The sequence below is a fragment of the Protopterus annectens genome, chromosome 2.part2 (assembly GCF_019279795.1).
Source record: "Protopterus annectens isolate FY-2018-M chromosome 2.part2, PAN1.0, whole genome shotgun sequence".
NCBI classification, from domain to species: Eukaryota; Metazoa; Chordata; order Ceratodontiformes; family Protopteridae; genus Protopterus; species Protopterus annectens.
In genome coordinates this window covers 780,589,368-780,613,178 of record NC_056730.1, presented here as the reverse complement: position 1 = coordinate 780,613,178, position 23,811 = coordinate 780,589,368, and positions in this window count along the sequence as shown.

The following is a 23,811-nucleotide window of genomic DNA, read 5'->3' as shown; positions in this document are numbered from 1 at the left end:
AAGTAACCCTGGAAATGTGCATATATTGCTCATATGCATGTTCCAATTATGCAGTTTATAGTTAACAGCAAGGCATTTGTGCCACTGGTATAGAGTTTTAATTAAATGTAAATATTATTGAAGAAATAACAGTACTGTATAGTTGTGAATCGTGGTATTTGAACCAACAGCCTCTGACTACAGTATAATATTGGACTCTTAACAACTGGTTTGTGCTAAAGATTAATGCATGTATACTTGCTTTTCCAGTTGGGGTATGCATGCTTTATTTGATACAACTCTATAAAAGACCAAAAAAAGCTATCTTTAACTTTTAAAGCTACAATAACACTTCTTTTCTGCTGCATACATACCACTTGCTTCCATTAGTCTCTCCAATTGAGCAACATGAGCCTGCCAATTAAACTCACATTCAGTGGCAGCTGGGGAAAGAACAGAAAAGTACAGAAGAGCATTACGCATACCAGTTTTGCAAGTACTCTCTTATTTTCATATTTACAAAGCTGTGGAATGTCTGCAGTCTCAAACTTATGCAACCAACGGTTGAGAGTATCCCGTTTTTTTCTGCATAGGTCATTAAAATGATGCCTATATTGCTCTCTAGTGAGTTTGATATCAGTGGCACTGGATACAGCCTGCACAAAACTATTCCACACCTCAGTCTTGCACTGGGAGCCAGAATACTCCTCTTGCAGAAGCCTTTGGCTGAGGTGCTTCACCAGGAGTCCAATAAATTTCCTGAACTCCAGGACACTCCACCTCTGTGCACTAAACTTGGCACCTTCCTCTCCAATTCCAGGCATGTCTACCAGCCAAACTAGAGCAATGGAAACTGATGCTTTCCCATCAATTCCAGTTATTTCAGTTACTAATCAGAAAAACTAAATGAAAACTCCATTTGAGCTAGAACTTCCACTGAGTGACCTCTCAAACCTTCTGAATCAGAGGCACTTGGGATATATGCAAATGACCCTTATGAATATCAGGTGTTTCAGTTATTTGACGATTCTGAGTGCCCATGACTTATATATTTTTAAGTCGCTTCAATGGACAACTTCAGGATAATAAAGCCAAACCCCACTAGTTGTGAATATGCAGTTATTTCATTTACTGGAAAAGTACAAACCCAAGCAATGATGCCAACTGTGTTTGAGTGATGTTAAGCAGAGTGCAGCAGTGCCAAGTAAGGAGGAAATAAATAATTGAAATTGAAAGGTTAATCTGACACTTGGCCTTAGTTTAAGGTGTGTCTACTGATGTAGCCTGGAAATATGTATTGGAAGTTTGAAGGTAACTGTTAGGTGAGTTAAGTTTGCAGACATGCACTGGTGGCATAAATGTAATGATCTGACACATTCATTTTTGCCTTCATACACTGAAGAAAGCTGATTTTTACAGTGTGGGATTCAAATCTAGGCATAAGGTACACACATTTTCTTCCACAGTAATGATTTTCCATCTTTGCCATAGAAGAAGTAAAGAAGTGCTGCTCAGACATAGTCTGGGATCATACATAAATACAGTGACAGTTTGAGCTGCTGCACTTGTATGTGTGTGACCTAACAATATTGGATACAGATCAAATTGTGTATGTGTCTTATGTAATTGTGAAACCCATGCAAGTCCAGATATCAGAATTATCATTACTGAAATATAGTAGACAGTATACCCTCAGTCATACATCTGAAAACACAATAATAGTGTGTCATCACTCATACATATAATTTATATCAGCTCTACTATCTAAAGTGTTATAAGTGATAGTGAATATAATGAGAAGTTGAACAACAGTAAAAGTGTATGGAATATCCTGTATTAGAACCCACGAACATGTGTATGGCAGTTCTATACTTACAACTGTTGCCACAAGAATGTTGAAATGACCCTTCTCTATTTTTCAGTTCATTGCTATAAACTGCACTGTCACAACAGTAAAAATAGGTTGTACACTCTCTACTAGAACCAAAGACCTTATGTACTCCAGCCCTACGTTTACACCTGCTGCCACAGGACTAATTACAAGACATTTCCCAATTTTCTAATCATTCTTAAGGTCTCTGTGTTAACTGCTGTGCAATGCTTCTTAGCAAATTGCATAGTGCCCAACATAATTCATTGAGTGTATCCAGTTTCAATTATTGGCTGAGTCCTGTCTTCAGAGTTTCAATGGCTGCATCTGTTGAGGAGCCTTGCTACTTGCTAAGTGCAGTTGTGTGATGTAAAATAAAAATTGCAACAATGTATTGTTTTTGGCATTTGCTTTTTTACAGCTGCTCTGTTTGCAGGTGTTCTGCAGGTGTTCTATCTGCTTCCTGGGTGGGACACTAGTCCAATTTGCACATTGATGCACTTTGCACAAACAAGATAAGCATAGCCAAACTTGACATTCATTGTCTCTGTTTCCCATGTTTGCGCTAAGTACTGCATTGTGCAAACACTGCCCCCCCCCCAAAAAAAAAGAAAAAAAGGGGAAAAGTAGTTGAAATGAGGAAAAGCAATCTCTGGCATTCATATTGCAAAATGTTAGTACACATGAGATATTTCTACATAGATCTGGATTTGAACTCTCGAGCCAATGAACTTTAGAACACAGTAAGTGTGCCCTATCCCTTTTTGCCACACAAACAGATTTGCAGCAGGGAACTGAAACATAAGTGAAAAAGTATTTCAAATGAAACAAAGCAATCTATGAAATAAACACTACAAAATGTTTGTTTGTACACATGAAATATGTCTACATAGGTCTGGATTTCAACTCTCACTCCAATGAACTTTCATAACAGAGTAAGGATGCCTTATCCTTCTTTGCCACACAAACAGCTTTTCAGCAAGGAACTGAAATCATTCTCCATACAACCAACTGCAACATCGTCTACAGTACTATGAAACCATACAAGTGCTATTGGTACATTTATTATTTTTGGATGTGGTGCACAAAGTGATAACACAACCAGTTATATGTTTTGCTTGCAAATATGCAGCTCTGTCTTACCCCTCTGTGTTTGTTGGTCATTCTTTTCTTATCTGACCAGTAATGTGAGACTTCTAGTCTGTATGATATTCTATATCATTGTCCTTAAAATGTGTGAGGATATTAAATGGAAATAATATAATACACATTTGCCAACAAATGAAGGGGGAGTTGGATGTTAATGACCAGAACCTGTGAATTGTGTGCTGCTTACTTACATTTCCAACCTTGACAAAATTACATCTAACACTTTGCAAGTCTACTGACACCCACTGGATGCAGTGTAGTCTGCAATGCTGTTGTGTTTTCCTTCTCTCTAACAGTAATCATTCACAGCTGTAATCCATTAAAAACAAACACTGAGTGCCTGCAGTATGTTTCCATCTGCTACACAGAGACAAGTATTTAAGATTCAGCAATTCTAATGAGTTCATACCTCATTTCCATCTTCACCATGCTGACAGCTCTACATCTACACCATAAAAAGGCAGCAGTGTAGTTAGGGAAACTGAAGGTGAGGCAGTGTAGTTAGGGAAACTGAAGGTGAGGATAATTGTTTATGTGGAGAACACAGAAAAGAGGTTATTACCTTGGGATATATCTGTATAGAGGATTACTGAACTTGAGAAAGTATGCTTACATTTTGTCTGCTACATACTACATATGCTGAAATGTAAGTAAGAAAAATCTGATTGATAGATAGACAGACAGATAGATAGATAGATAGATAGATAGATAGATAGATAGATAGATAGATATGGATTTAGATATAGATATTGATTAGAAAAGGCTTTTACACTTTTATCTTTATGCATTAGTTAGACATGCACTGATGGCATGGGCATGTTTGTCTGGGCATTTCACTGGTATGCATGATTGGCAATACCTTAGCATGGAATGTTCTGTGTTAAATCTGTAGTCATGTTTCAGGGACAGTTCATTTGATAGCATGTTTAGCATCTCAAAGATGGTTTGTTAGCAAAATGTGTCATTTGCCTGTTCTTTTGTGGGTAAAGGAACAAAGTTGCATTTCTGTTATAGCACAAACAAGGACATTTTGCCATTCTTACTCTCCTTTTTTTTCATCCAGTCTGTTATTCACATTTCAGATCTCCAGACTGTTTTCTGTTTCTACAGTGGGTGATAGTGAAATTCTGTACAAATCTCCCACCTTTTACTTGCTTATATTACAAAGCAACCACATGCAAGGATATGCCAGTCGTTCATATCATTACACAATACACTCCAGGTTCAACACTTACCTTTTAAATCCAGCAGCTGCAACATTCTTAGTTCAGGAATGACTCTGTCTGATGCAAGCAGAACACAGCCAATACATGGTGAGGTAAAGGTTGTGACAACTGCCTGGCATCAATGTTAATATCTGTATGTGTGTAGGGGGGAGGTTTTAGACCCCTAGGTGGTAAGTGAGTGTGCTAAATGTTGTCTTTTGGCCAATGCAAGGGCATGCTGAGCACACCTATGCCTGCCTACACCCACAGCAGCAGCTGCGTCTCCTTCTGATTCTTCACCTGCATGTGTCTGTGGTGACCTTGGCATTGATGTTGGGAATTGTGCTCCTTCTCCTTGTTGAACCTGCTGAAGGTAATTTCTCTGGATGATGTTGTTTAGCATGGCACATACTGTGAACATTTCAGTACATGTACATGGTCGTACTGCAGGGCTCCACAGATGTATCTAGGCATTGCAACTGTGACTTCAGCAGCCCAAACACATGCTCTGTATTTCTGATTTGAGTGTGTGCATCATTATGGCATTCTTCAGCAGGTGTGTGCGCATTTCTGATGGGTGTCATCAGCCACAGTTCCAGTGGATAACCTATATCTCCCAGTAAATGACCCTGTGGGATACCTCCCCAGTGAGCGTCTGATACAGTTGGGAGATGTGCCAGATATGTGAGTCATGGTAACTGACTAGGTTGCCAGCACACACATTTAAGATGATTCCCTTGGCATTACACATGACTTGGCAGTTAATAGAGTGGAAGCCCTTCCTATTAATATAGAGCCTTCCCTGTTCCCCAGGTGGTTCCTTAATTCTACATGTGTGTAATCTATGGAACCCAGTACTTCTGATTAGTGCACTACAGGGTAAAACCACTGCATATTTCTGCCCTATCCTCAGGAGTACAGGGAAAATATATGTAGTCACTAGCTTGTTGGAGCACAGCATTCAAGAATTAATGGAGGATTCTGGATATTAATGCCTGTGACACCTCCAGCATGCCCCCTGTTGGTCTCTGAAAGGAACCTGTAGCTAAGATTCCAAGTGCTACATACCTTTGTCTCCACTGAGATGAGTTCCGCTCAGTTTGCCCTGGCTCTGAATTGAGGACAACACAGGTTGCAGAGTTCCTCTAGTGTGTTTCTATCCACCCTGTAGTGCTCTATAATTTCCACATTATGTAGACTGCGATAAGTTACCAGGGTCTGAAAACTTTTCTCTTTCTTGGCCTTAGTCTGTTAGCAGCAGCAGCAGCACAGACTTCATGTTGTTGCACATACGCATGAATTAAAGCAACAGCAGCCCCTAATATTGTTTCTGTCTAGACTCCTTTATGTGGCTGTATTCCAATAGGTTTTTTGGAATTCACAGGGAAAACCAGCACTGAGTCAACATGGTTGCTTTACAGCTTGTTGAATAGCTCTTCCATCTTATATTGGTTGAATAGCATATAGTTCAGCTGCTTATGCTGTAATTTGTATGCCATGGTGTTTACAGCACAGCTGTGTGTGGCTGCACACACTATGTAGAGACACTTACTGAATCCAAAACACTGTGCTACCATGTGCATGGATGGAAATGGAGCATGTAGGCTTTAGTTACTCTGGCTGCATGTCTTTTTGAAATATATAAGGGTGAAGAAAATGGTAAACGTTATTTGACTACAATTTTTATAATGAATTAATAAAATGAAGGATATAATATGGATATGTTGGAATATGGAAATTCTAAAGATGAAAGAAGGAAATTTGTAACAAAAAGATAAAAAAAGTGTTTTACATAATGTAGATAATATGGAATGAAAGACTGAATGAATTATTTAATGGAAAGGGGATATTAGAAGAAATATTAAAGAAAATAAGATTGTTGGTTATGGGAAAATGGTGGGGGTCACAAAAATGAATGAAGATGAAAAAGAACTGTATGTTTAACATTACGTGAATGATGAAAAATGATTACAAAATAATGTAAATAATTGTGAATAGTATTTAATATGTATATATTGTAAACAATATAGTTAATAAAGGACGCCTACTCTTTTCAAATAGGTGCTGTGGGATCTTTCACATCAACTTGAGCTACCCCAAGTCATGCAGATTGGGCTTCAATTTAATATTTCATCCAAAGGATCACAGACTCAAGAGTGCAGTTCTCCCCTTATACTGCTATGCCAACAATCAATCTACCTGGTATGGTAATAAAACCTACAGCCTTCCACACCAAAGACAGGTGTGCTGCCTGGTGCATCACTATCAGAGTTTGAGATCACTGATGATGTCCTCCAGTTTACTCCTTTCCTATGGGATAAAAGTGAGTCCTCCAGAACTTTTAGTTTCATCTTAGAGAGTGGTCTCTTTGATTTGTTCCAAACTTTAGTCTTAGCCATTTTTTCTGGGGGATCTGCTTTGCCCTGGGGTTAAAGAGGGTGTGGTTCTTTAGGTTCCTTTCTCTTGGCAGCTCCAGTTCCTTAGTGTAGAGTAAGATCTCACAATGAATGCAAACAATTACCGGGCAGCTCACAGTGCAAACCCAAAAGAAAAACAAACTCCTGTCTTAGTAGTGTCTGTACAGCTGGAATTCCACAAAGGTTGATTTCAGGTCTGCTTCTCTCAGTCTTTACTAATAATCATCTTGGAATTTACCTAACCTAAGCTGCCTTCTGTACATGATAAAATAGTAATATAGTGGTAACTAAAATACAGAAGAATAGCTCAGAAATTATTAACTTTGTACTGAAGGACTTCTCAGTACTGTTGAACTGGATATAAAACAACAAGTTATCCTTAATTATAAAGAAGTCTATAGTTGGGCTGCTCAGTATAGTCCGAAGACTTTCTAAACGCATTCCTCCCTCCCTTTCATGTACAAATGGCCAGCAACTACTTGTCGTTCAACTAAAATATTTAGGAGTCAATTTCGCATCTACTCCTCCTACTAAAAAGCAAGCCCAGATAGTGGTTGCTCAGTAAAAAAAGTAGTCTATAAAATATTTAATCTTCTAAATACTGAGGGTAGACGTCCTAGATACCAATGTCTTATAATCTAGACTAAAATATGCACAAACAGTATTTGCTTTTTTATCAGGAGGTAACACTTTTGTTCTCAAAAGAAAAACAAACTAAAATATTTTTTAACATTTATTCACTTATCCACCAGTGCTAAGCACCACCTGATCACAACATATACAGCCAGATGGGTATCAGTTAAAGAAAAAAAAGAAAAATTCCTCTTGAAAAAAAAATAACATAACATTCAAAATTCTTTATGAGAGCTACTAACCACTTCTTAAGAAAGAAGTACACATCCGAAGCACTCAACAGTCACTGAGACATTCCTCAGGTACAACTCTCTTCACATTGGTGATTACAGAAAACTCCTTTGCCATGTTAGGTACTGCTCTCCAGAACCATCTCCCAGTAATATCAGAAGCACCAACAAATTTAAGCCCTTTTCCAAATTTTTAAGGTGATACCTTGTGAAAATTGTCTGTGAATATTTCTTGGCAAATGGCAGTAGCTCTAAAACTGCATCCAGAAATGTTGAGTATAATAGTTTCTTCTAGACACCAGTGTCTTTGTTTACATTGCACTTTGTCACTTTCTGTAATACACTTCATCTGCAACCTCCTTGTAAGTTGTAAATCTTTTTTTGTCACTGTAACTGTGCATATATCTTTAACTGTAGATTTTAGTGAGATTTCTAACGCATTTCAATTATTTTCTCCCCATCAAATAGATATTTTTTCTATATGCTTATGTTATTGTGATTTATGTTGATATGCTGGATGCTTCTTATTAGACATTTTGACAGGCTCATGTCTGAAAAGGGTCTTCAAACCAATGTACCAACCCAATAAACAATGGCAAACAAATAAAATAATGAATCCCCTTCAAATGCACCATGCTGAATAACTGAATTTTCTACATCCAATAAGGTTCTTATTTTTTCTTGGAACAGAAATTGCAGCAAAATATCAACATTATAGCTTCTAGACTAAAACAAAAGAAAAAAGTCCATGTAAAAATAAAGTGGAGGCAACAGAAGAGTGCAAAATGAAAAAGGAGGGGGGCTTTATATTTTTTCCGTAGATGTGCACCCGTAAGTATTGCAAGGTCCCCTTCCATCAGTTGGTCTCCAGGATTAAAACCCCATCTGTGCCACCCTTTCTATTACTGACAGTTTTGCACAATAACCAAGGTGTGTCTAATACTCTGTGAATTATTCTAAATGCATGCATTTTTTGTTATCACCCTGTGAGATGTTTTACCATTCCTATTTTTCCCAAACCAAACAACTCAATCTGTTAGGAAAATGCAGTTCTTTACTTCTTTAAGTGCCATTATTTGAAAAAGAGAAATGAACTTCTTATTCTTGTACTGATATTTCAGTAATGTCTAACTTAATTGTGCCATACAATGATCAGAACATGTTAACAATGGGCATGCAGCTTTCTTCAGTGCCAAACACATTCAAATCTTTATAACTACTTTGTAATAAGACACAACATTCTGCTTCAGTATCTAATTTAAATTATATTTTCTGTCCACTAGTCATCAGTATTTATGTTCAAATGTCAGTTTAACATATCTGTTACTCTGCTTCAAATGCACTTTAAGATGTCACTGTCTTTTTCATTTTAGCAATTTTCATAGTTCTGTTTGACAGCATGCAAATTCTTTTGACAGCATTTGTTTTGATTTTACATATTTTTAGAGAAATATCTTCTTCTAGCACAGATTATGGAGAACTGACTAAAAGCAGTAAAATTCTTTCTGTTATGCTTTAGCCATCCCTACTGAAGGCTTTACTTAGTGTGTTCTGTTGTTTTCTCTGAATTCAATCTTGTATTTTTCCTTTATCACACTACATTGCATTATGAGTCTCTTTCTCTCATATAGTACTTGTAAAACACATCCTGAATGAATTTTGAACCGTTGCCTTACTCTTCACATTTTATATCGCACACCTTCTTTTCATTGCTTAATGATTTAACCATGTACTAGTGATTTTATTTTTTCTGCATACATTCACTACATTTCTTAAGTAAAAACTGCTCCTGTTAACTCATTCACTGCAATGGAGCTCAAGAAGTTTGCACTATAACTTCCAATGGGCAGAGCCTAAGCCTTTTGACAGAATCAAATGATGTCCTCATATTTCAAACAAATGTTAATAACTCTGGAACCATAGTGGTTATGAAAGAAGTATAAATGGTAAACTCTTCAATACAAACTATTTTATAATGGCAATATTCTTTAGGTTCTAGGTCTTAAACCAAATTTTGTAAGTCACAGTAAACATTGTAATTATTATATTTGTAATATTTTGTAAACAACTTATAATATCTCAGCAATCACTCATGTTACACACATACTATCAGCAGCATTCTATTCATCTAGCTGAGAACATTCATATGAGGCTAAGGAGTTCCATCTGTGTTACTTGGTTGTTGATATATTTAAAAAAAATGTGAAAATGATATCTATATAAATTAATATCATGAAAACAACAGTTAATATCTATTTACCTGCACTATACAGAGTTCAAATACTAACACAGCTGAGTTTGCCATTGTGTAAGCTGTAAGATGAAATCTTTTAAAACCTTGCACATAGTATGGTTTTGGAATCATTGATGCAAATATGAACAAGCAATATTTGACACCTACAAGCATCAGTAAGAGTTAACTGCAGATGCACCTGGAGGCGTCACTCAGGTGTAATGAGTTGATAACCTACTTTTTGCATCATCACAAATTACAAATTACAAATTATTCCTCCTTTTATTCATATAGCTTACCATTTTCTCTAACTCAGTAACATTCCCTCTCTAGTATCTTTTAGACGCTGTACTATTTAAAAAGAATAAATACCCAGGAAATGACAGATTCTTTCTGGGCTGATAATAATTACCAAACTTTTCAGTTGAGTACTGATAATTTGCTCTTATTAAAACCACGGTGGTGGTGCTGAGGTCGCCTCACAGTAAGACACTGTCCGGTTCGATTCTCAGCTATAGCGTCTTCTGCGTGGAGACATGCGTGAATGGGCTTACCATTGTTGAAGGTTGTGTGTCAGGTCTGGCAAGCCAGTACGTAAAAAAATCAACTGCCAATCATTACCGGACCAGAGTTCCGCTGTGGTGACCCCTAACTGGGAAAAGCCGAAAGACACAAACAAACTGATAATTTGCTCTTTAAATTATTTAGAATTGCATATTACTGTCTATATTGTTAAAGTAGATTGTTCTCCTTTATTCCCTCTACTTGGCATATGAGTTTTAAATAAATGAGTTAGATGGATATCTGTTTGACTGCCTGATGCTGTATATGTCTCCAAGGGGGTCTATATTATATCCTTGAAGAGGCATTCCATCGAACGCCTCTTCATATTCCCTTAAAACGTGAGCTGTCATAACAACAAACGTCCACATCAGTGATTTCTTTCCCTGGGAATAAAATAATTTGCCCTAAAAACAAGAACACATCACTACAAACATTACAAAGTGGGGGGTTTCGCCTCCCACACCCCAGTATGGGGGGTCTGTCCCCCACAACCCCCTAACTAAATATACCAACGCCGAGATTGCAGTACAGTGAGGAAATCGGCAAACTAACAAGTATGGCCAAGCTCTTTCTTTCCCATTGAAAGAAATTGCTGATGTGGCCGTTCACTGTTATGACAGTTTATGTTTTAAGGATCAATGAAAAGGCATTCAATGGAATGCCTCTTCATGGGCATAATATAGACCCATCTCTAAGTTAGAACTGTTTTATTGGTCACAATTAAAAAAATGATGATGGCCCAGTTTTACTATCTGATACCAATACACTATTAATTCTTGATAAATAGATGGGGAAGAAGTGGAAACAGTGACATATTTTATTTTTCTGAAAACAAAAATCTCTTTCAATCAAGAAATTAAAAGCTGTATTTCTGAAAGGAAAGCTATGGCAAATCTGGTTAAGCTTTCAAAGAGCAAAAACATCTGTATAATGAATGTTATGGCTTTGGTTATGACACAACAGCTAAACAACAGCAACCAATGCCCTTCTTCCTTCTTTCAACATTGGCTTGTTTGCAGCACTGTTGTACTTTTATGCTGTCTTCATTTCACAAGCATTTTCTCAGAAACCTCACAGATAATATTATGTACTTCATTACTTTTGACTTTCTCCCTTTTCTTGACCTATTCAAATTGGCTTAAGGTCTTAGATCATGCTATCTTTGCTGCCCTTTTCAATGCATTCACTCATTTAATTTTCTTTATACAATGTAGCATGGGGGATACGTAGTACCTCTCCTCTAGGAATTTCTGCTCTGTAATGTATGTCACTCACATTGGGCGGCCACGGTGGTGCAGTGGTTAGCATTGCCGCCTCACAGCAAGAGGTTCTCCGGTTCGATCCTCGGCTGGGGTGCCTTCTGTGCGGAGTCTGCATGTCCTCCCTGTGGTCGCGTGGGTTTCCTCCGGGTGCTCCGGTTTCCTCCCACATCCCAAAGACATGCTGCAGGTGGATTGGACACTCTAAATTGGCCCTAGGTGTGCGTGTGAGTGTGCCTTCTGTGGAAGGTTGGGCGCCAGGCTGGCAACTCGACACCGTAAAACTCCACTGCCAATCAATGTGCGGACAAGGTGATCCGCTGTGGCGACCCCTAACCGGGAAGAAGCCGGAAGAAGAAGAAGAAGAATGTATGTCACTCACATAGTATGTAGTCACTGTTCATTGTTTTATAGTAGTTTCCAAAACGCATGCTTGTATGCACTTTTAGAAGATACTTCATCTGTTCAGGTGCCCTAGTACACTAGTCAAATGTCTGTTTTTATTGAAAATGTGATAATCCTAAACATGTATAAATTTGCTTCACAATGAATTCTTGCTTTGCTCAGCTGTATTTCTGTCCTTCATCTCAGGTCCCTTAACACTGATGGTCTTAACATTCCAGTGAAGAGATCTTGACTTTTTTTTCAAACATACTTTCTAAAAATCATGTTGCTCTACTGTGACATTTTACGTAGAATTCTGAAATGTACAATTTAAATTTCTCCCACAACTGGAGATATATCTATTGCTTTGACAACCAGTAATGTTTTTTCTGTGAGGATCTCTCAAGACAGTTGCCTCAGTATATTTTGATCCTAGGATGAATATGAAAGGGGTGAGAAATACCCTGCATCATTCCCCAGATTTTATTGTGGGAACTGTCATTTTGCCAGAGGAGCATAACTTACCTCTCACTGTACTTATCTGTTTGCACACTTTGCCTAACCACCAAAAGATGTATAATTAAATATTCTCTTTCAGTCATTAACTTAGTAGGTTCAGTATCACAGCCCTAGGAGATACACACATTAGCACATTTTTTTCACATACAGAGCGTATAAAGATGAAAAAATATTTTTGTGTATCACCTGATATAGCTGGCATTTTTCAACAGTTAATTCAATGTCTTGCTCCATCATCTGACTATTTGGCTGCACTTGTTTATTTATTTATTTATACATTTTTGATCAGGAAAGAGTACTGATCTCAATATACCATTTTCATGCTCAATCCATGGTATACAACCAAATCTGAAAATAAAAAAACAACTCACACAAACATTTTAGATTTACAACAGGTATAATATATTTACAAAAGAAGTAGTCTTTGACAAACAGTGTTAAGCTACATTGTTGCTTCAAGGTATTTGCATTAAGTAAAGTGGTAATAGTCCCATCCTTAATAACGTATGTGCACTGTCTGCTTTCATTTTATTTATTTATTTGTGTATCTATCTGTGTATGTATGTATGTATGCATGCACGTATGTATGCATGTTGTGAAATTTCAAAGTTTTAGAGCCAAGAAGGACTCAGTTAAGGAAAATGTACTCCACAGATGCTGAGTTTACATTTCTTTCTACCATCTTATGGGACTCTTCAAACCTATCGTTCTTTATAACTTAAAGGAATGGATGCACAGGTAAGTAAGGCTTTCAAAAGAAAAGTTATGAGAAAGCAAACACTAATATTATGTACTTACAGTAATGTTAGATCTGTATTGGCTTCTTCCATCTGTCTCAAACTGTGGGTTGTCAGATCTGACCAGATCTCAGGACAGCACATTAGACTTCTAATTCTGAAGCTTGAGCTCCTCTTTCATAATGCCCTGCTCTACCCCATCTCTTCAGAGTGAGTCTCTACATACTGGACCCCGCTAAATAAAACTACTAACTGAGAAACATCAGACCAAGACTCAAAGGGCTCTGACAGAAGAAGAAGACTTCAAGAAAACCTGGAGGGTCCATTAAAAGCCAAAATCACAAGATGACTATTTGGTTGGGGGAATGGAAGAAAGGCAGATTAAGAGGAATGGAATAAGACAACATAGATCTAGCATTATGATGAGCTCATAACTATTGTTCCAATGTTGCCTCTTCTGTCAGCCTCAACCCCTGTGACATAATTCCAAGATAGGCTCATATGAGAGGTATTAAGAGAGAAAATTTCCAAGAATAGTGGAGCAAAATGTAGCCTTTGACATACAGTGGATGTCAGGCGTGTATTGACTCACAACGTTATGGGTATTAGACCAAGTAGCAGCCAGACAAATTTCATCTAAGACTGCATGACTAAAGAAAGCTGTCAAGATAGCAACTGCCCAAGTCAAATAACTTTGATTTAGAAGGTAAGGACAATCCATTAACTTTGTAAATTAAAGAGATACACTCAGTAGCCATCTGGATAATGTGATTTTAGATGCCTCCTTTCCTGGTGATACTCTGGAAAAGGAGACAAAAAGATAGTCAGATTACCTGATGTCTTTCATTTTATGTAAATAACATCTTAATTGTCGGTACAGATCCAGACCATGAAGCATACCCCCCCCCCCCCTTATTGCTGAACACAGGGAAAAACAATAGCAAATGAACAGACTAATTTAAGTTAGACTCAGAAGCCACCTTAGGCAAAAAAAAGCTGGATTAATTTGCAATGATACTCTCTCCTGGTAAAAAATTAGGTAAGCAGGCTTTCATGGCAAAGCCGGGATTTCTGACACTCATTTAGCAGAAATCACAACAACCAAGAAATGACTCTTCTAAGATGAAAACTTTACATCCACATTAGCCACATGCTCAAAGGGAGTCTTGGTTAAAGCTTGCAATACAAAGACAGATCCCAAGTAGGAAATTGATCTCTCAATGCCTGGGGGGCTGAGGAAAAAGGTCCCTTTCAAGAAGGCTTTAGAAATTTCAGGAAAGCTAGAGCAACATGACCATGACCTACATCAAAACTGTTCATGAGTAGAAAGTCCTTTTCAGTGGAGTCCTGTGGAGAAAAGTTTCACATTAAGCCCAAGAAGAGCAGGTGTATTTGTAAACAGTAATAACAAATTCAGCATCATACCTGTCATCTTCTTAGTGCAATAAATCTGGATGAAGCCTAAAATAATGGGAGGACAAAGGCCCCAGAATAGGGACTGATTTTAAATATTGCTCTTATACACAAAGAAAGTTGCTAGAATAACAGGATGTGTGCTTGTATACATTTTCTGAAGGATATGAAGGCAGAAAAATCAACTGTATGTCATTTAGTGACTTCAATCCTCAGTGATTTGCCAGAAAACCTCATATTTTATGGGGAATAGACCAAAAATACGAGGCAGAAATCTGGACATTCTGCAAAAATCTGTACAGATGAGAAGCATGTTCAGCGTGGGTATACAATATATTACAGTACATACAGGATATACTAAACTGAATAGTGATCAGTAGGACAAAATAACTATAATGTAAATTGGAGTCAGACAATTTTAGCATCCAAACACCACTTATTTTCCAAGGGAATTAAGTTTATTCCCTCTTCCAAGGGTGAATTAGTGGAAAATATTCTTGCATTGAAGATGTATACCAGGAAATTAAATTTCGAAATCATGTTGGGTAATAAGGAAAATGAAAATATAGTGAGTTCTAATAAACCTATTTTGTTACGTAAAAAAAGAAGTACCTATAATCCACCCCTGCACCCCTTAGTAGAAATATATAAAAAGTTTGTTCTAATATGAATAAATTACTGGACTTTTATTTTTACTTCCTGTGCACATTTTCTACAAGGATGGTATTTCAGTTATTTCAGTAATTTTAGCATACAAACCCATTAGTAATGAGCCATAAGGAACTTACTGATATGCATCAGGACTCAGACTATACAACACAGTAGAAGTTGTGCTCCATCAGGAGTTGTGAGGTTCATTTAGTATATAATGTGCTGTGTAATTTCTTCCTGCTGATTTGTTTGTTTTCCACATATATTTATGTTGTGCTGATATGTATATACATTTTGGAACTTGCTGCCAAGCACTGCTTAGCCTTGGCCTTGAATATGTGATTTACAAACTAACAAATTGTTTACATTCAATAGTCTATGCCCTTTGCTACTAAATGTCATTGTTTCCTTGTTTGTTTCAGGTTAATAACCCTGACAATGCCTATTATCAAATGAATTAATTAATATGCACAAGACATGGGATAAGAGTAAATTATTAGAGAATTAATGGACATGCTGCACCTCAGAAAATCCAAATCCCATCGAGCTACACGCTCGAGAGACTTGAACCTCAGCACCGAAATAAATAGGACATGCTGGAGGGCCAGATTCATAACCCAGAGGCTCCCTTCACTCTGGAATAAAATCCCAGTCCAGGTTAGGCAGAGTCCCTCATTGACTCTCTTCAAGAGGAATCTTGATGAGTGGATGGGAGATCATAGGTTTACCCCGGGTATCACTTCTGTGTCACTGTTAGACAGAGGCACAGTATACTAACCTCGAAAAAGGGCATAGCAAAATTAATTTAAAATGGGTGGCGAAAGCCAAACACATTCTGGCTAGGCTTATAAATGCCCTAGGGCAGATAGCCTAGTATGAACCTATGAACCTAAGTATGAACCTAAACTCTATTTTCTCACAAAGTGCTTAACTGATAAGGAATAATTTATAAACCTAATATTTGCTTCAAAATTATATTTAGTGACAACTCACTGTTTCTCATATCTCACAGCTGTCATATCTAAGTTTCATAGTAAGCCATTCTGCAGGATTCAAGAAACTCCATGTAGGCTCCATGTAAAGCCTACATGGAGTGTATCCATGTACACTGCCACGATGTGTTCTCAATAATGTGCAATGCATAAGTGAGGTTTTGTTGTGTGTTCCAATGATGTTGGCCACAAAACCTTATAGAACAACATGGATAATTAATCTGTGTATATAAAAGCAAAAACGGTCCACCCCCATACCTCTCAACCTCTTAGAGCAAGAAACTGTACAATGCCATTAAACAAAGTGGGGGAAAGACAGACAAATAGGACATAGGGATGTATTGCCCTTATAAACCTAGAAAGTTGTCAGAATAAAGGGTTATGCATTAGCATGCATCTTCTGAAGAGGATGAAGTCCGAATGAAAACATCTGTCATTATTTAATGACTTCCATCCCAAGTGATTATTACAAAACCACAAATTTTATGAGGAACACAGCAAAAATATAAGCCAAAACCCTGGTAAAACTACCAGAACTAATTATATCTGTAGAGTTTGGCTTTCCACCTATTTTTTTTTTTTATTTTATTATGTTTGCGTGATGCGCCGCTCGTTCGACTATACTTACCTTGTTTGCACAATGACCACAAATGTATCAGACATCACCCAGACATCCAAAAATAGAAACCGGATATTTTTGTGCAATTCAGAGCACAGTACTGGGGTGTGCATGAGTCCAAGATCTTTATTGGGCTCTTTTTTAAGGATCATGGGCCCTGCCTGATGTAGGAAAACTATCTCAGCTTGCAATATAAATCTGAAGCCTGACATAGTTTGGCAAGGGCTCTTACCAGTGCGACTGGTATCATGCACATTGGGGAACAATATCATCAACATTATGATTATAAAGATATCCTCTGTCAGAGAAAAAGGAGATCTTTGATTGGTGAATCAGGGTGTGTCAGGCAGGGAACACCCCAGAAATATGTATGCATGATTTACATCCAGTACTTGTAAACATTAAAGCTGAATATGATAAAAACTGGTATTCATAATGCTTTTTTCTTTTTCCCTTTTTCCACAGCTGCAGAAGAGAGGGCCTCGAATGTGAGGTCCCATGCGAGACGATTGGCCAGGATGCGAGAAGCACATGGTAAGCAAGCATAAGTATATAAAGTACTGTTATTGCAGCCTTAACAGTTATAGATAGATTAGTTGCTATATCATATAGTTGTATGAAATTGGGAATGCATATCTGAACTGTAAAAGCAAGTGTGCATGCATTACTCTGCTGCACAGCTTTCAACTGGCCTTATTTCAGCTGAAAACCCAGATTTATGAATCACTGTTTTGGTCTGTTCATTGTAAGATTCATGATTGTCTGGCAAGTAATTTATATTGAAGTCAATAAATAATGACTGTCAAAATGTATGTTAACACAAATCCTATGCAACTACCCATGTCTGTAAGAGCAAGATTTGAAATATGTTCCTAGTTATGAGTCATTGTACACCCATTATTTAATGATATGTCAAGATATCCAGCTCTAAAAGGTGGAGAGGTATGGTCTGTAACACAAAGCAACATTTGCACATTCTCCGATAACAGTGAAGATGAGTCTATAAAGTGTAAAAGGAATGAGAGCTTGCATTATGTTATATTCAAAAGGAAAAGTATAGTATTACAGTAGTAACTGCTAGTGGGTTCTAATACCACACTCCCCAAATGTAATACTCAGATGATTAAAATACTGTTTTAGCTTGTCGTCAATAAAAAATACAGTACTGTTATGTAATCATCATTATAGCACTTGCAATGCAGAACTCTACGCCTGTGGTTTGAATTGCCGGCTGTTAAATGTTATCACTGTATACATATTCAAAGTAATAAAGACAATTCTTAGCAGCTGGTATTGTTAACAGTAGAATGTAACAGAACAGAATAAATTAATTGTAGAAAGCTTTATATATTATCAGTGAAGTTACTAATGTTCTTCTTTTTTCTCTCACCACACCCCTTCTCTTCTTTTATTTAATTATGGCTTTCTTATTTTTATTTTTATTATTGTTATTATTTTTATAATCATAGTTATTATTATTATATTATTTGGTATTACTTATGTTTTGTTTATTATGTCTAATTTTATGTTTCTTTGTTGTTAAATAATTTTTCATTTTTATGATTTATCATTCTGTTTGTAATTATATTATTTAAAATTTTTATACTGATTTATTCTTGTTTATTTATTTTTTTATAATTTTCATTTAATTTTTTTTATGTTTTATTGAATTTTTGGTTTGAATTTTATTTATGTTATTACTATGGCACAGCAGGGTAGGCTGGTTCCCCTTGATCCACCTACACTCACTCCACTGGCTGAAGCACCAAGGCTCAGCACTTCTGGGCTGCAGCATGGCAGCACCCCTTGGTGCCCCTGCCCTACCTGGACCCTCAGGTATTCCTACCCCAGGGACCAGGCCTGTTGTCCACTCGAGAAGCAGAGGTAGGGGGGTGCATACATCACTCCAGTGGATTTGCCAGGTGTAGTACATAGGATTGTGCACCAGACTGTGGGCACATGCCTACAGTGGATGGAGAGCCTGCTTTCCATCCTGGTATGGCAGAGCAGCCGTAGATGCAGATGTCAGTGACAGCAGCCAGTGGGGCAGTGATGGGACAGTGCCAACAGTCCAATGGATGAGGACTTGCATCACATTGTTACTGTGCTGATGTCCATAGGACCTCAGTCCCCCCACCCCCACACCCACCCCAACCAATGTGTTCACCCCCTTCTTGTGTCCTTCACCAACCCTGTCTCTTGTCTTGTATGTCTTGTCTGTCTGCAAATGCTTTCTCACTTTCCCAACTTGCCTGCCCAGTCTTGGCTATGTCCCTTCCCCAACATTCCACTCTCTCCTTAAAAGAAAGGGCACCTGTCACAAAAAACAATTTTGTCCCATACATATCTCTCCATTTTGCACGTGTCTACTTGACACACTTAATTTGGTCCAGTTGGCTTCACAACACAATTATGTTTTTGTCTCCCCTCTCTCCGGAGGAAAAATCCATGTCAGGGCTAGCCACCCAGCAGTGCAAACTGTGACTTGAAATGATTGCCACTGCTGAAGTGACACCCTGACCTCATGTGCAAAATGGGAAATGGGGTTATGGATGGATGGATGGATGGATGGATGGATGGATGGATGGATGGATGGATGGATGGATGGATCAGGAAAATATGTAGGGTATAAGAAACACTAGGTCAACTGCTATAACTCAGTGTGACTATTGTGTGAAGTGGGACACCATTGAAAAAAGACAAATGTCTGCTGTATTAGAACCCTGGACCTTATGCATGGTAATCCTACACTCAAAGCTGTTGCTAGTGGAAGGATTAAAAAAATACATGTGTATGCTTAATTACATTGCTATGTAATGCAAGGACACATTAGTAAAATACAAATTGCAATCCTTTTATCATAACCCAGGACCATGTGAACTTCAGGCCAACTCTTAACATCTGCCACATGGGAGGTTACATGAAAATCTACTACATTAATATTGATCCTGAGGTTCTCACTGTTGCACACAGTGCAATGGCGCTTAGCAGGTTTGTGCTATGCAGATTGACATTAATAGAATACATCCCAGGTCTATTTTTAGATGTCTGGGTCCCATCTGCTACCTGGGTGGTCCACTTCTACAGGCTGTGCACTGCCGCTGTGCTCGCAAAGCAGCTGCGCATAGCTGACACCATTTGTGCTGCCCATAGGAATGTGCAGCAATGTGGAAACAGTGGCTCCAAATATTGAAATAAAAACAAGTGATGATAGGCAGAAGTTCTACAATCCAATTCACCATCCGATGCACATGCCAAACAGAATGGGTGCCTTAACGCTGTGTTTCAAACATACACCTTTGTAGCAAGCAGCAACAGGCATTCAACACCATACCTCTCAACTTCTTAGAGCAAGGAATCTGGACAAAGGCACAAATAATGAGGGGACGAAGGACTAAAAATAGGGACACTCTTTAAATATCGCTCTTACCTACTTAGGAAGTAGATAGAATAACAGGTTATGCATTAGTATGACTTTTCTGAAGGATATGAAATCAGAAACTCAAATGTGTGCCATTATTTCCTGACTTCAGTCCTCAATGATTTGCCTGCGATTTGCCAGAAAACCACAACTGTATTAGAAACAGACCAAATATATGAGTCCATCACAACTGGACATTTTGTGAAAATTTGTACAGTTGAGAGAGATGTGTAGCACACAATCAAATTTAAAAAAAATGTACAGTCATAATAAAATACCTGTACATTTAGTGAAATGTTTCACTTTTACAATACTGCACTTACTGATTACACACCCCATTGTGATCTTTGCTTGCAAATATACAGCACTATTTTACATGTCTGTGTTTCTTGTATTGGTCCAATAGTCTGGGACATACAGTGTGTACAACATTCAATATCATTGCATTTACAATGTCAAAAGATATTAACTGGAAATAATATGATATGCAGCTGCCAACTAAAGAAAGACAGGTTGGATGTCACAAGCAGGCACTGGCTGTTCTTTTTAGGGTGGGGGAGCAAAGATGTGTTTCTGCTATGGCACTAACAAGACTTTATTGGTCTGGTTAACCTACGTGTCTGGCATCCTGCCTGTTGTAAGATTTAGTTATGGTTGACAACTGTTATCTCTAATACATCCCTAGTACAGATGTATAGTGATGTTGGGGGATGGTTTTAGCCTCCTAGGTGTTGAGTCAGTGTGCTATGGCTTGTCTTTATCAATGCAAGGACTTACTGAGCATGGCTATGTCTGCCTACAACCACACCTGTTTCTGGTTCCTCCTCTGAGTCATCACTGGCCTGCGGCTTTGGTGACCTTGGCATTGTCAGTAAGATATGTTCACCCTCCCCTTGATGATCCTGCTGCAGCTATTTCCACTATATTAACTTGGATAGCATAGTACATACTATGAGCATTGAGGAACATGTCAGTGAATTGTAATGATGCCCTTGGCCAGGGGTATGTAGGCACTGGCAATGTGAGTGCAGTAGCTGAATAACATGCTCTGTGGCATTACTGGTTGGACTGTGTCTCATTACTGTGTGTGTGTGTGTGTGTGTGTGTGTGTGTGTGTGTGTGTGTGTGTGTGTGTGTGTGTGTGTGTGTGTGTGTGTATGTGTGTTTGTGTTGTGTGTGTTTGTGTGTGTTTGTGTGTGCATCTCCGATGGGTTTCTTCAGCCATGACTCCAGTGCATAGCATGCATCCACTCCTAGGTGAGCATTGCCCATAGCACACATCTGAGCAGTTGGGGAATGTGGCAGATATGGAAATCGTGCTAACTGCAAGGGTTTCCTTTGGGAAGTTATCCATCCCTGATAACTATCATTTTGACAACACATCCCTTAGAGTTGACCCAGTAGTCAGGGACTTAGGGACACACATAGATAGTAATCTAGCCTTTGATCATCACTTATCTACAGTGGTGAGGAAATCATTCTATGTTGCTCAACTTATAAACAAAGGTATGGCACCTAAGTCCAAGGAATTCATTGTTCCACTGCATTTGGCATTCATCAGACCTATCATTGAGTAGAATGCACCCTTTTGTATGTACCTAACCAGGCATATCCAACAACTGGAACGTCCACAGAGATTCCTCATTAAAAGAATATAGTGTGTAAGTAATATGACCTACACAGACTGCCTCAAGGCCCTATCCCTGTATTCTGTCTCCTACAGGCTTTTGAGGGGAGAGCTATTCCTGGCATACAGGGCATTTTCAGACCCCACTCTGGTGGACCTCCTGCATATCCAGAAAACAAACAGTAGCAGAATTACCCATTCTAAAGACTTAAACCTTGCCCGTGATATAAATAGGACCTGCTGGAGAGATAGATATGTATCCCAGAGACTACCCCATCTATGGAACAGGCTCCCCATCCATGTGAAGCATAGTTCCTACCTAACCCAATTCAAGTGCAATTTGGACAATTGGATGGGAAACCAGAAATTCATCCCTGGTTTGGCACCTATGTCTCTAATGCAAACATGTAACCTGTATATGATTCATCTCCCAGGCCCATGCTTACACTTATCAAGGGTATCAGAATTTGACAGAGATTTGAGATGCATGGCTAGGCTTAAAAAGGCCCTTGTGGTCATTAGCCTAGTAAACACCAATGAACCTATGAATATGTTCCACGTGATTCCCATCACATTACACATGAATTGACAGTTGTTTAAGTGGCAGACCTTGCAGTTAATGTAGACCCTACCCTGTTTCCCAGGTGTTGTTCTCTTGTGTACATGACATGCGACGTATGTTACAGTTGTAACATACTTGTGATCCTCTCCTCAAAGCTTATGTTAAAATATATGCACTCTCTGCCATATTGTAACATTGCATGCAGGAATGTTCAGAAGATCCTGGATGCTGATGCCTATGAAATATCAAGTGTGTCCCCTGGTAGTCTGTTAAGGGTACCTGTGGCTAACATACTAAGTTAAACACATACCTTAAATTCCACTGGGATGGGCTCCCTGCATTAACTCTGTATCTGACTCAAGTCTGCCAGAGGTCCCACAGTTCCTCTACTATGTTGTTGGCCTGCAAGGTCTTCACCCTCTCTGTCTATGGCTACTAGCAGCAGCAGCATTGGCTTCAGCCTGTAGCACACACAAATGTACGTAAAATGTAGCTGCTACTAACACTCTTTCAGTGCTTACATTGTATCTATACTCCATTATCCTCACTGCACATATAAGAAAGGGCATGGTGTCTACAGTGATGTCTTATATGTTGTTGAGTACCTCCACATGATTGGTTGATTAGCATGCAGTTCAGCAGTGCATGTGGCAATTACCATCTCTGATGCACAGAGTAGCACAGATGCAATCAATTACTAATGTGCACCATTATAAAAAGGCACATGTGTAGCTAGGCAAACCAATGTGGATGAGAGTGGTTTCAGAATTCACACTCATTTACACATTTATTTTTGAACAGTATATTTCAACAGAGGAGTATTGTAATCCATCAGGTATCTATCCATTTTGTTACCTAAATAATGCATATGTTGGACGGTACTTAGGAATGATGGGAAGTAAATTAGTAAGCATTTGTTAAAACTGTACTGATGGCATGCCCTTGTTTTCCAGCTATTTGAGAGGTACAAAGGATTCAGACTAGGCTGAAAGTCTAATGCTGTGTGACAACTATGCACACATATTTCATGGACAGGTCCTTTGAAAGCATTTTTAATATTACACTGTTGTTTTGTTAGCACATTTGTCCCTTAGCCTGGGGGGGTGGGTGAGATGAGTCCCTGCTATAGTACAAATCAGAATGTTCTGTTGTGTTGGGTGTGTAAATATAAGTGAGTATCTGTTATGGCACAAACAATGATATGTTCATCATGCTACTCTCCTTGTTTTGTAACCCCCATGTTATTTGCTGACTGCTGTTGAATCTTTAAATTGTAATCAAGTGGTAAATACTGACAGCCTTCCTGTACGGCTTTATCTGTACACAGTTTATTTGTACTTATGTGAT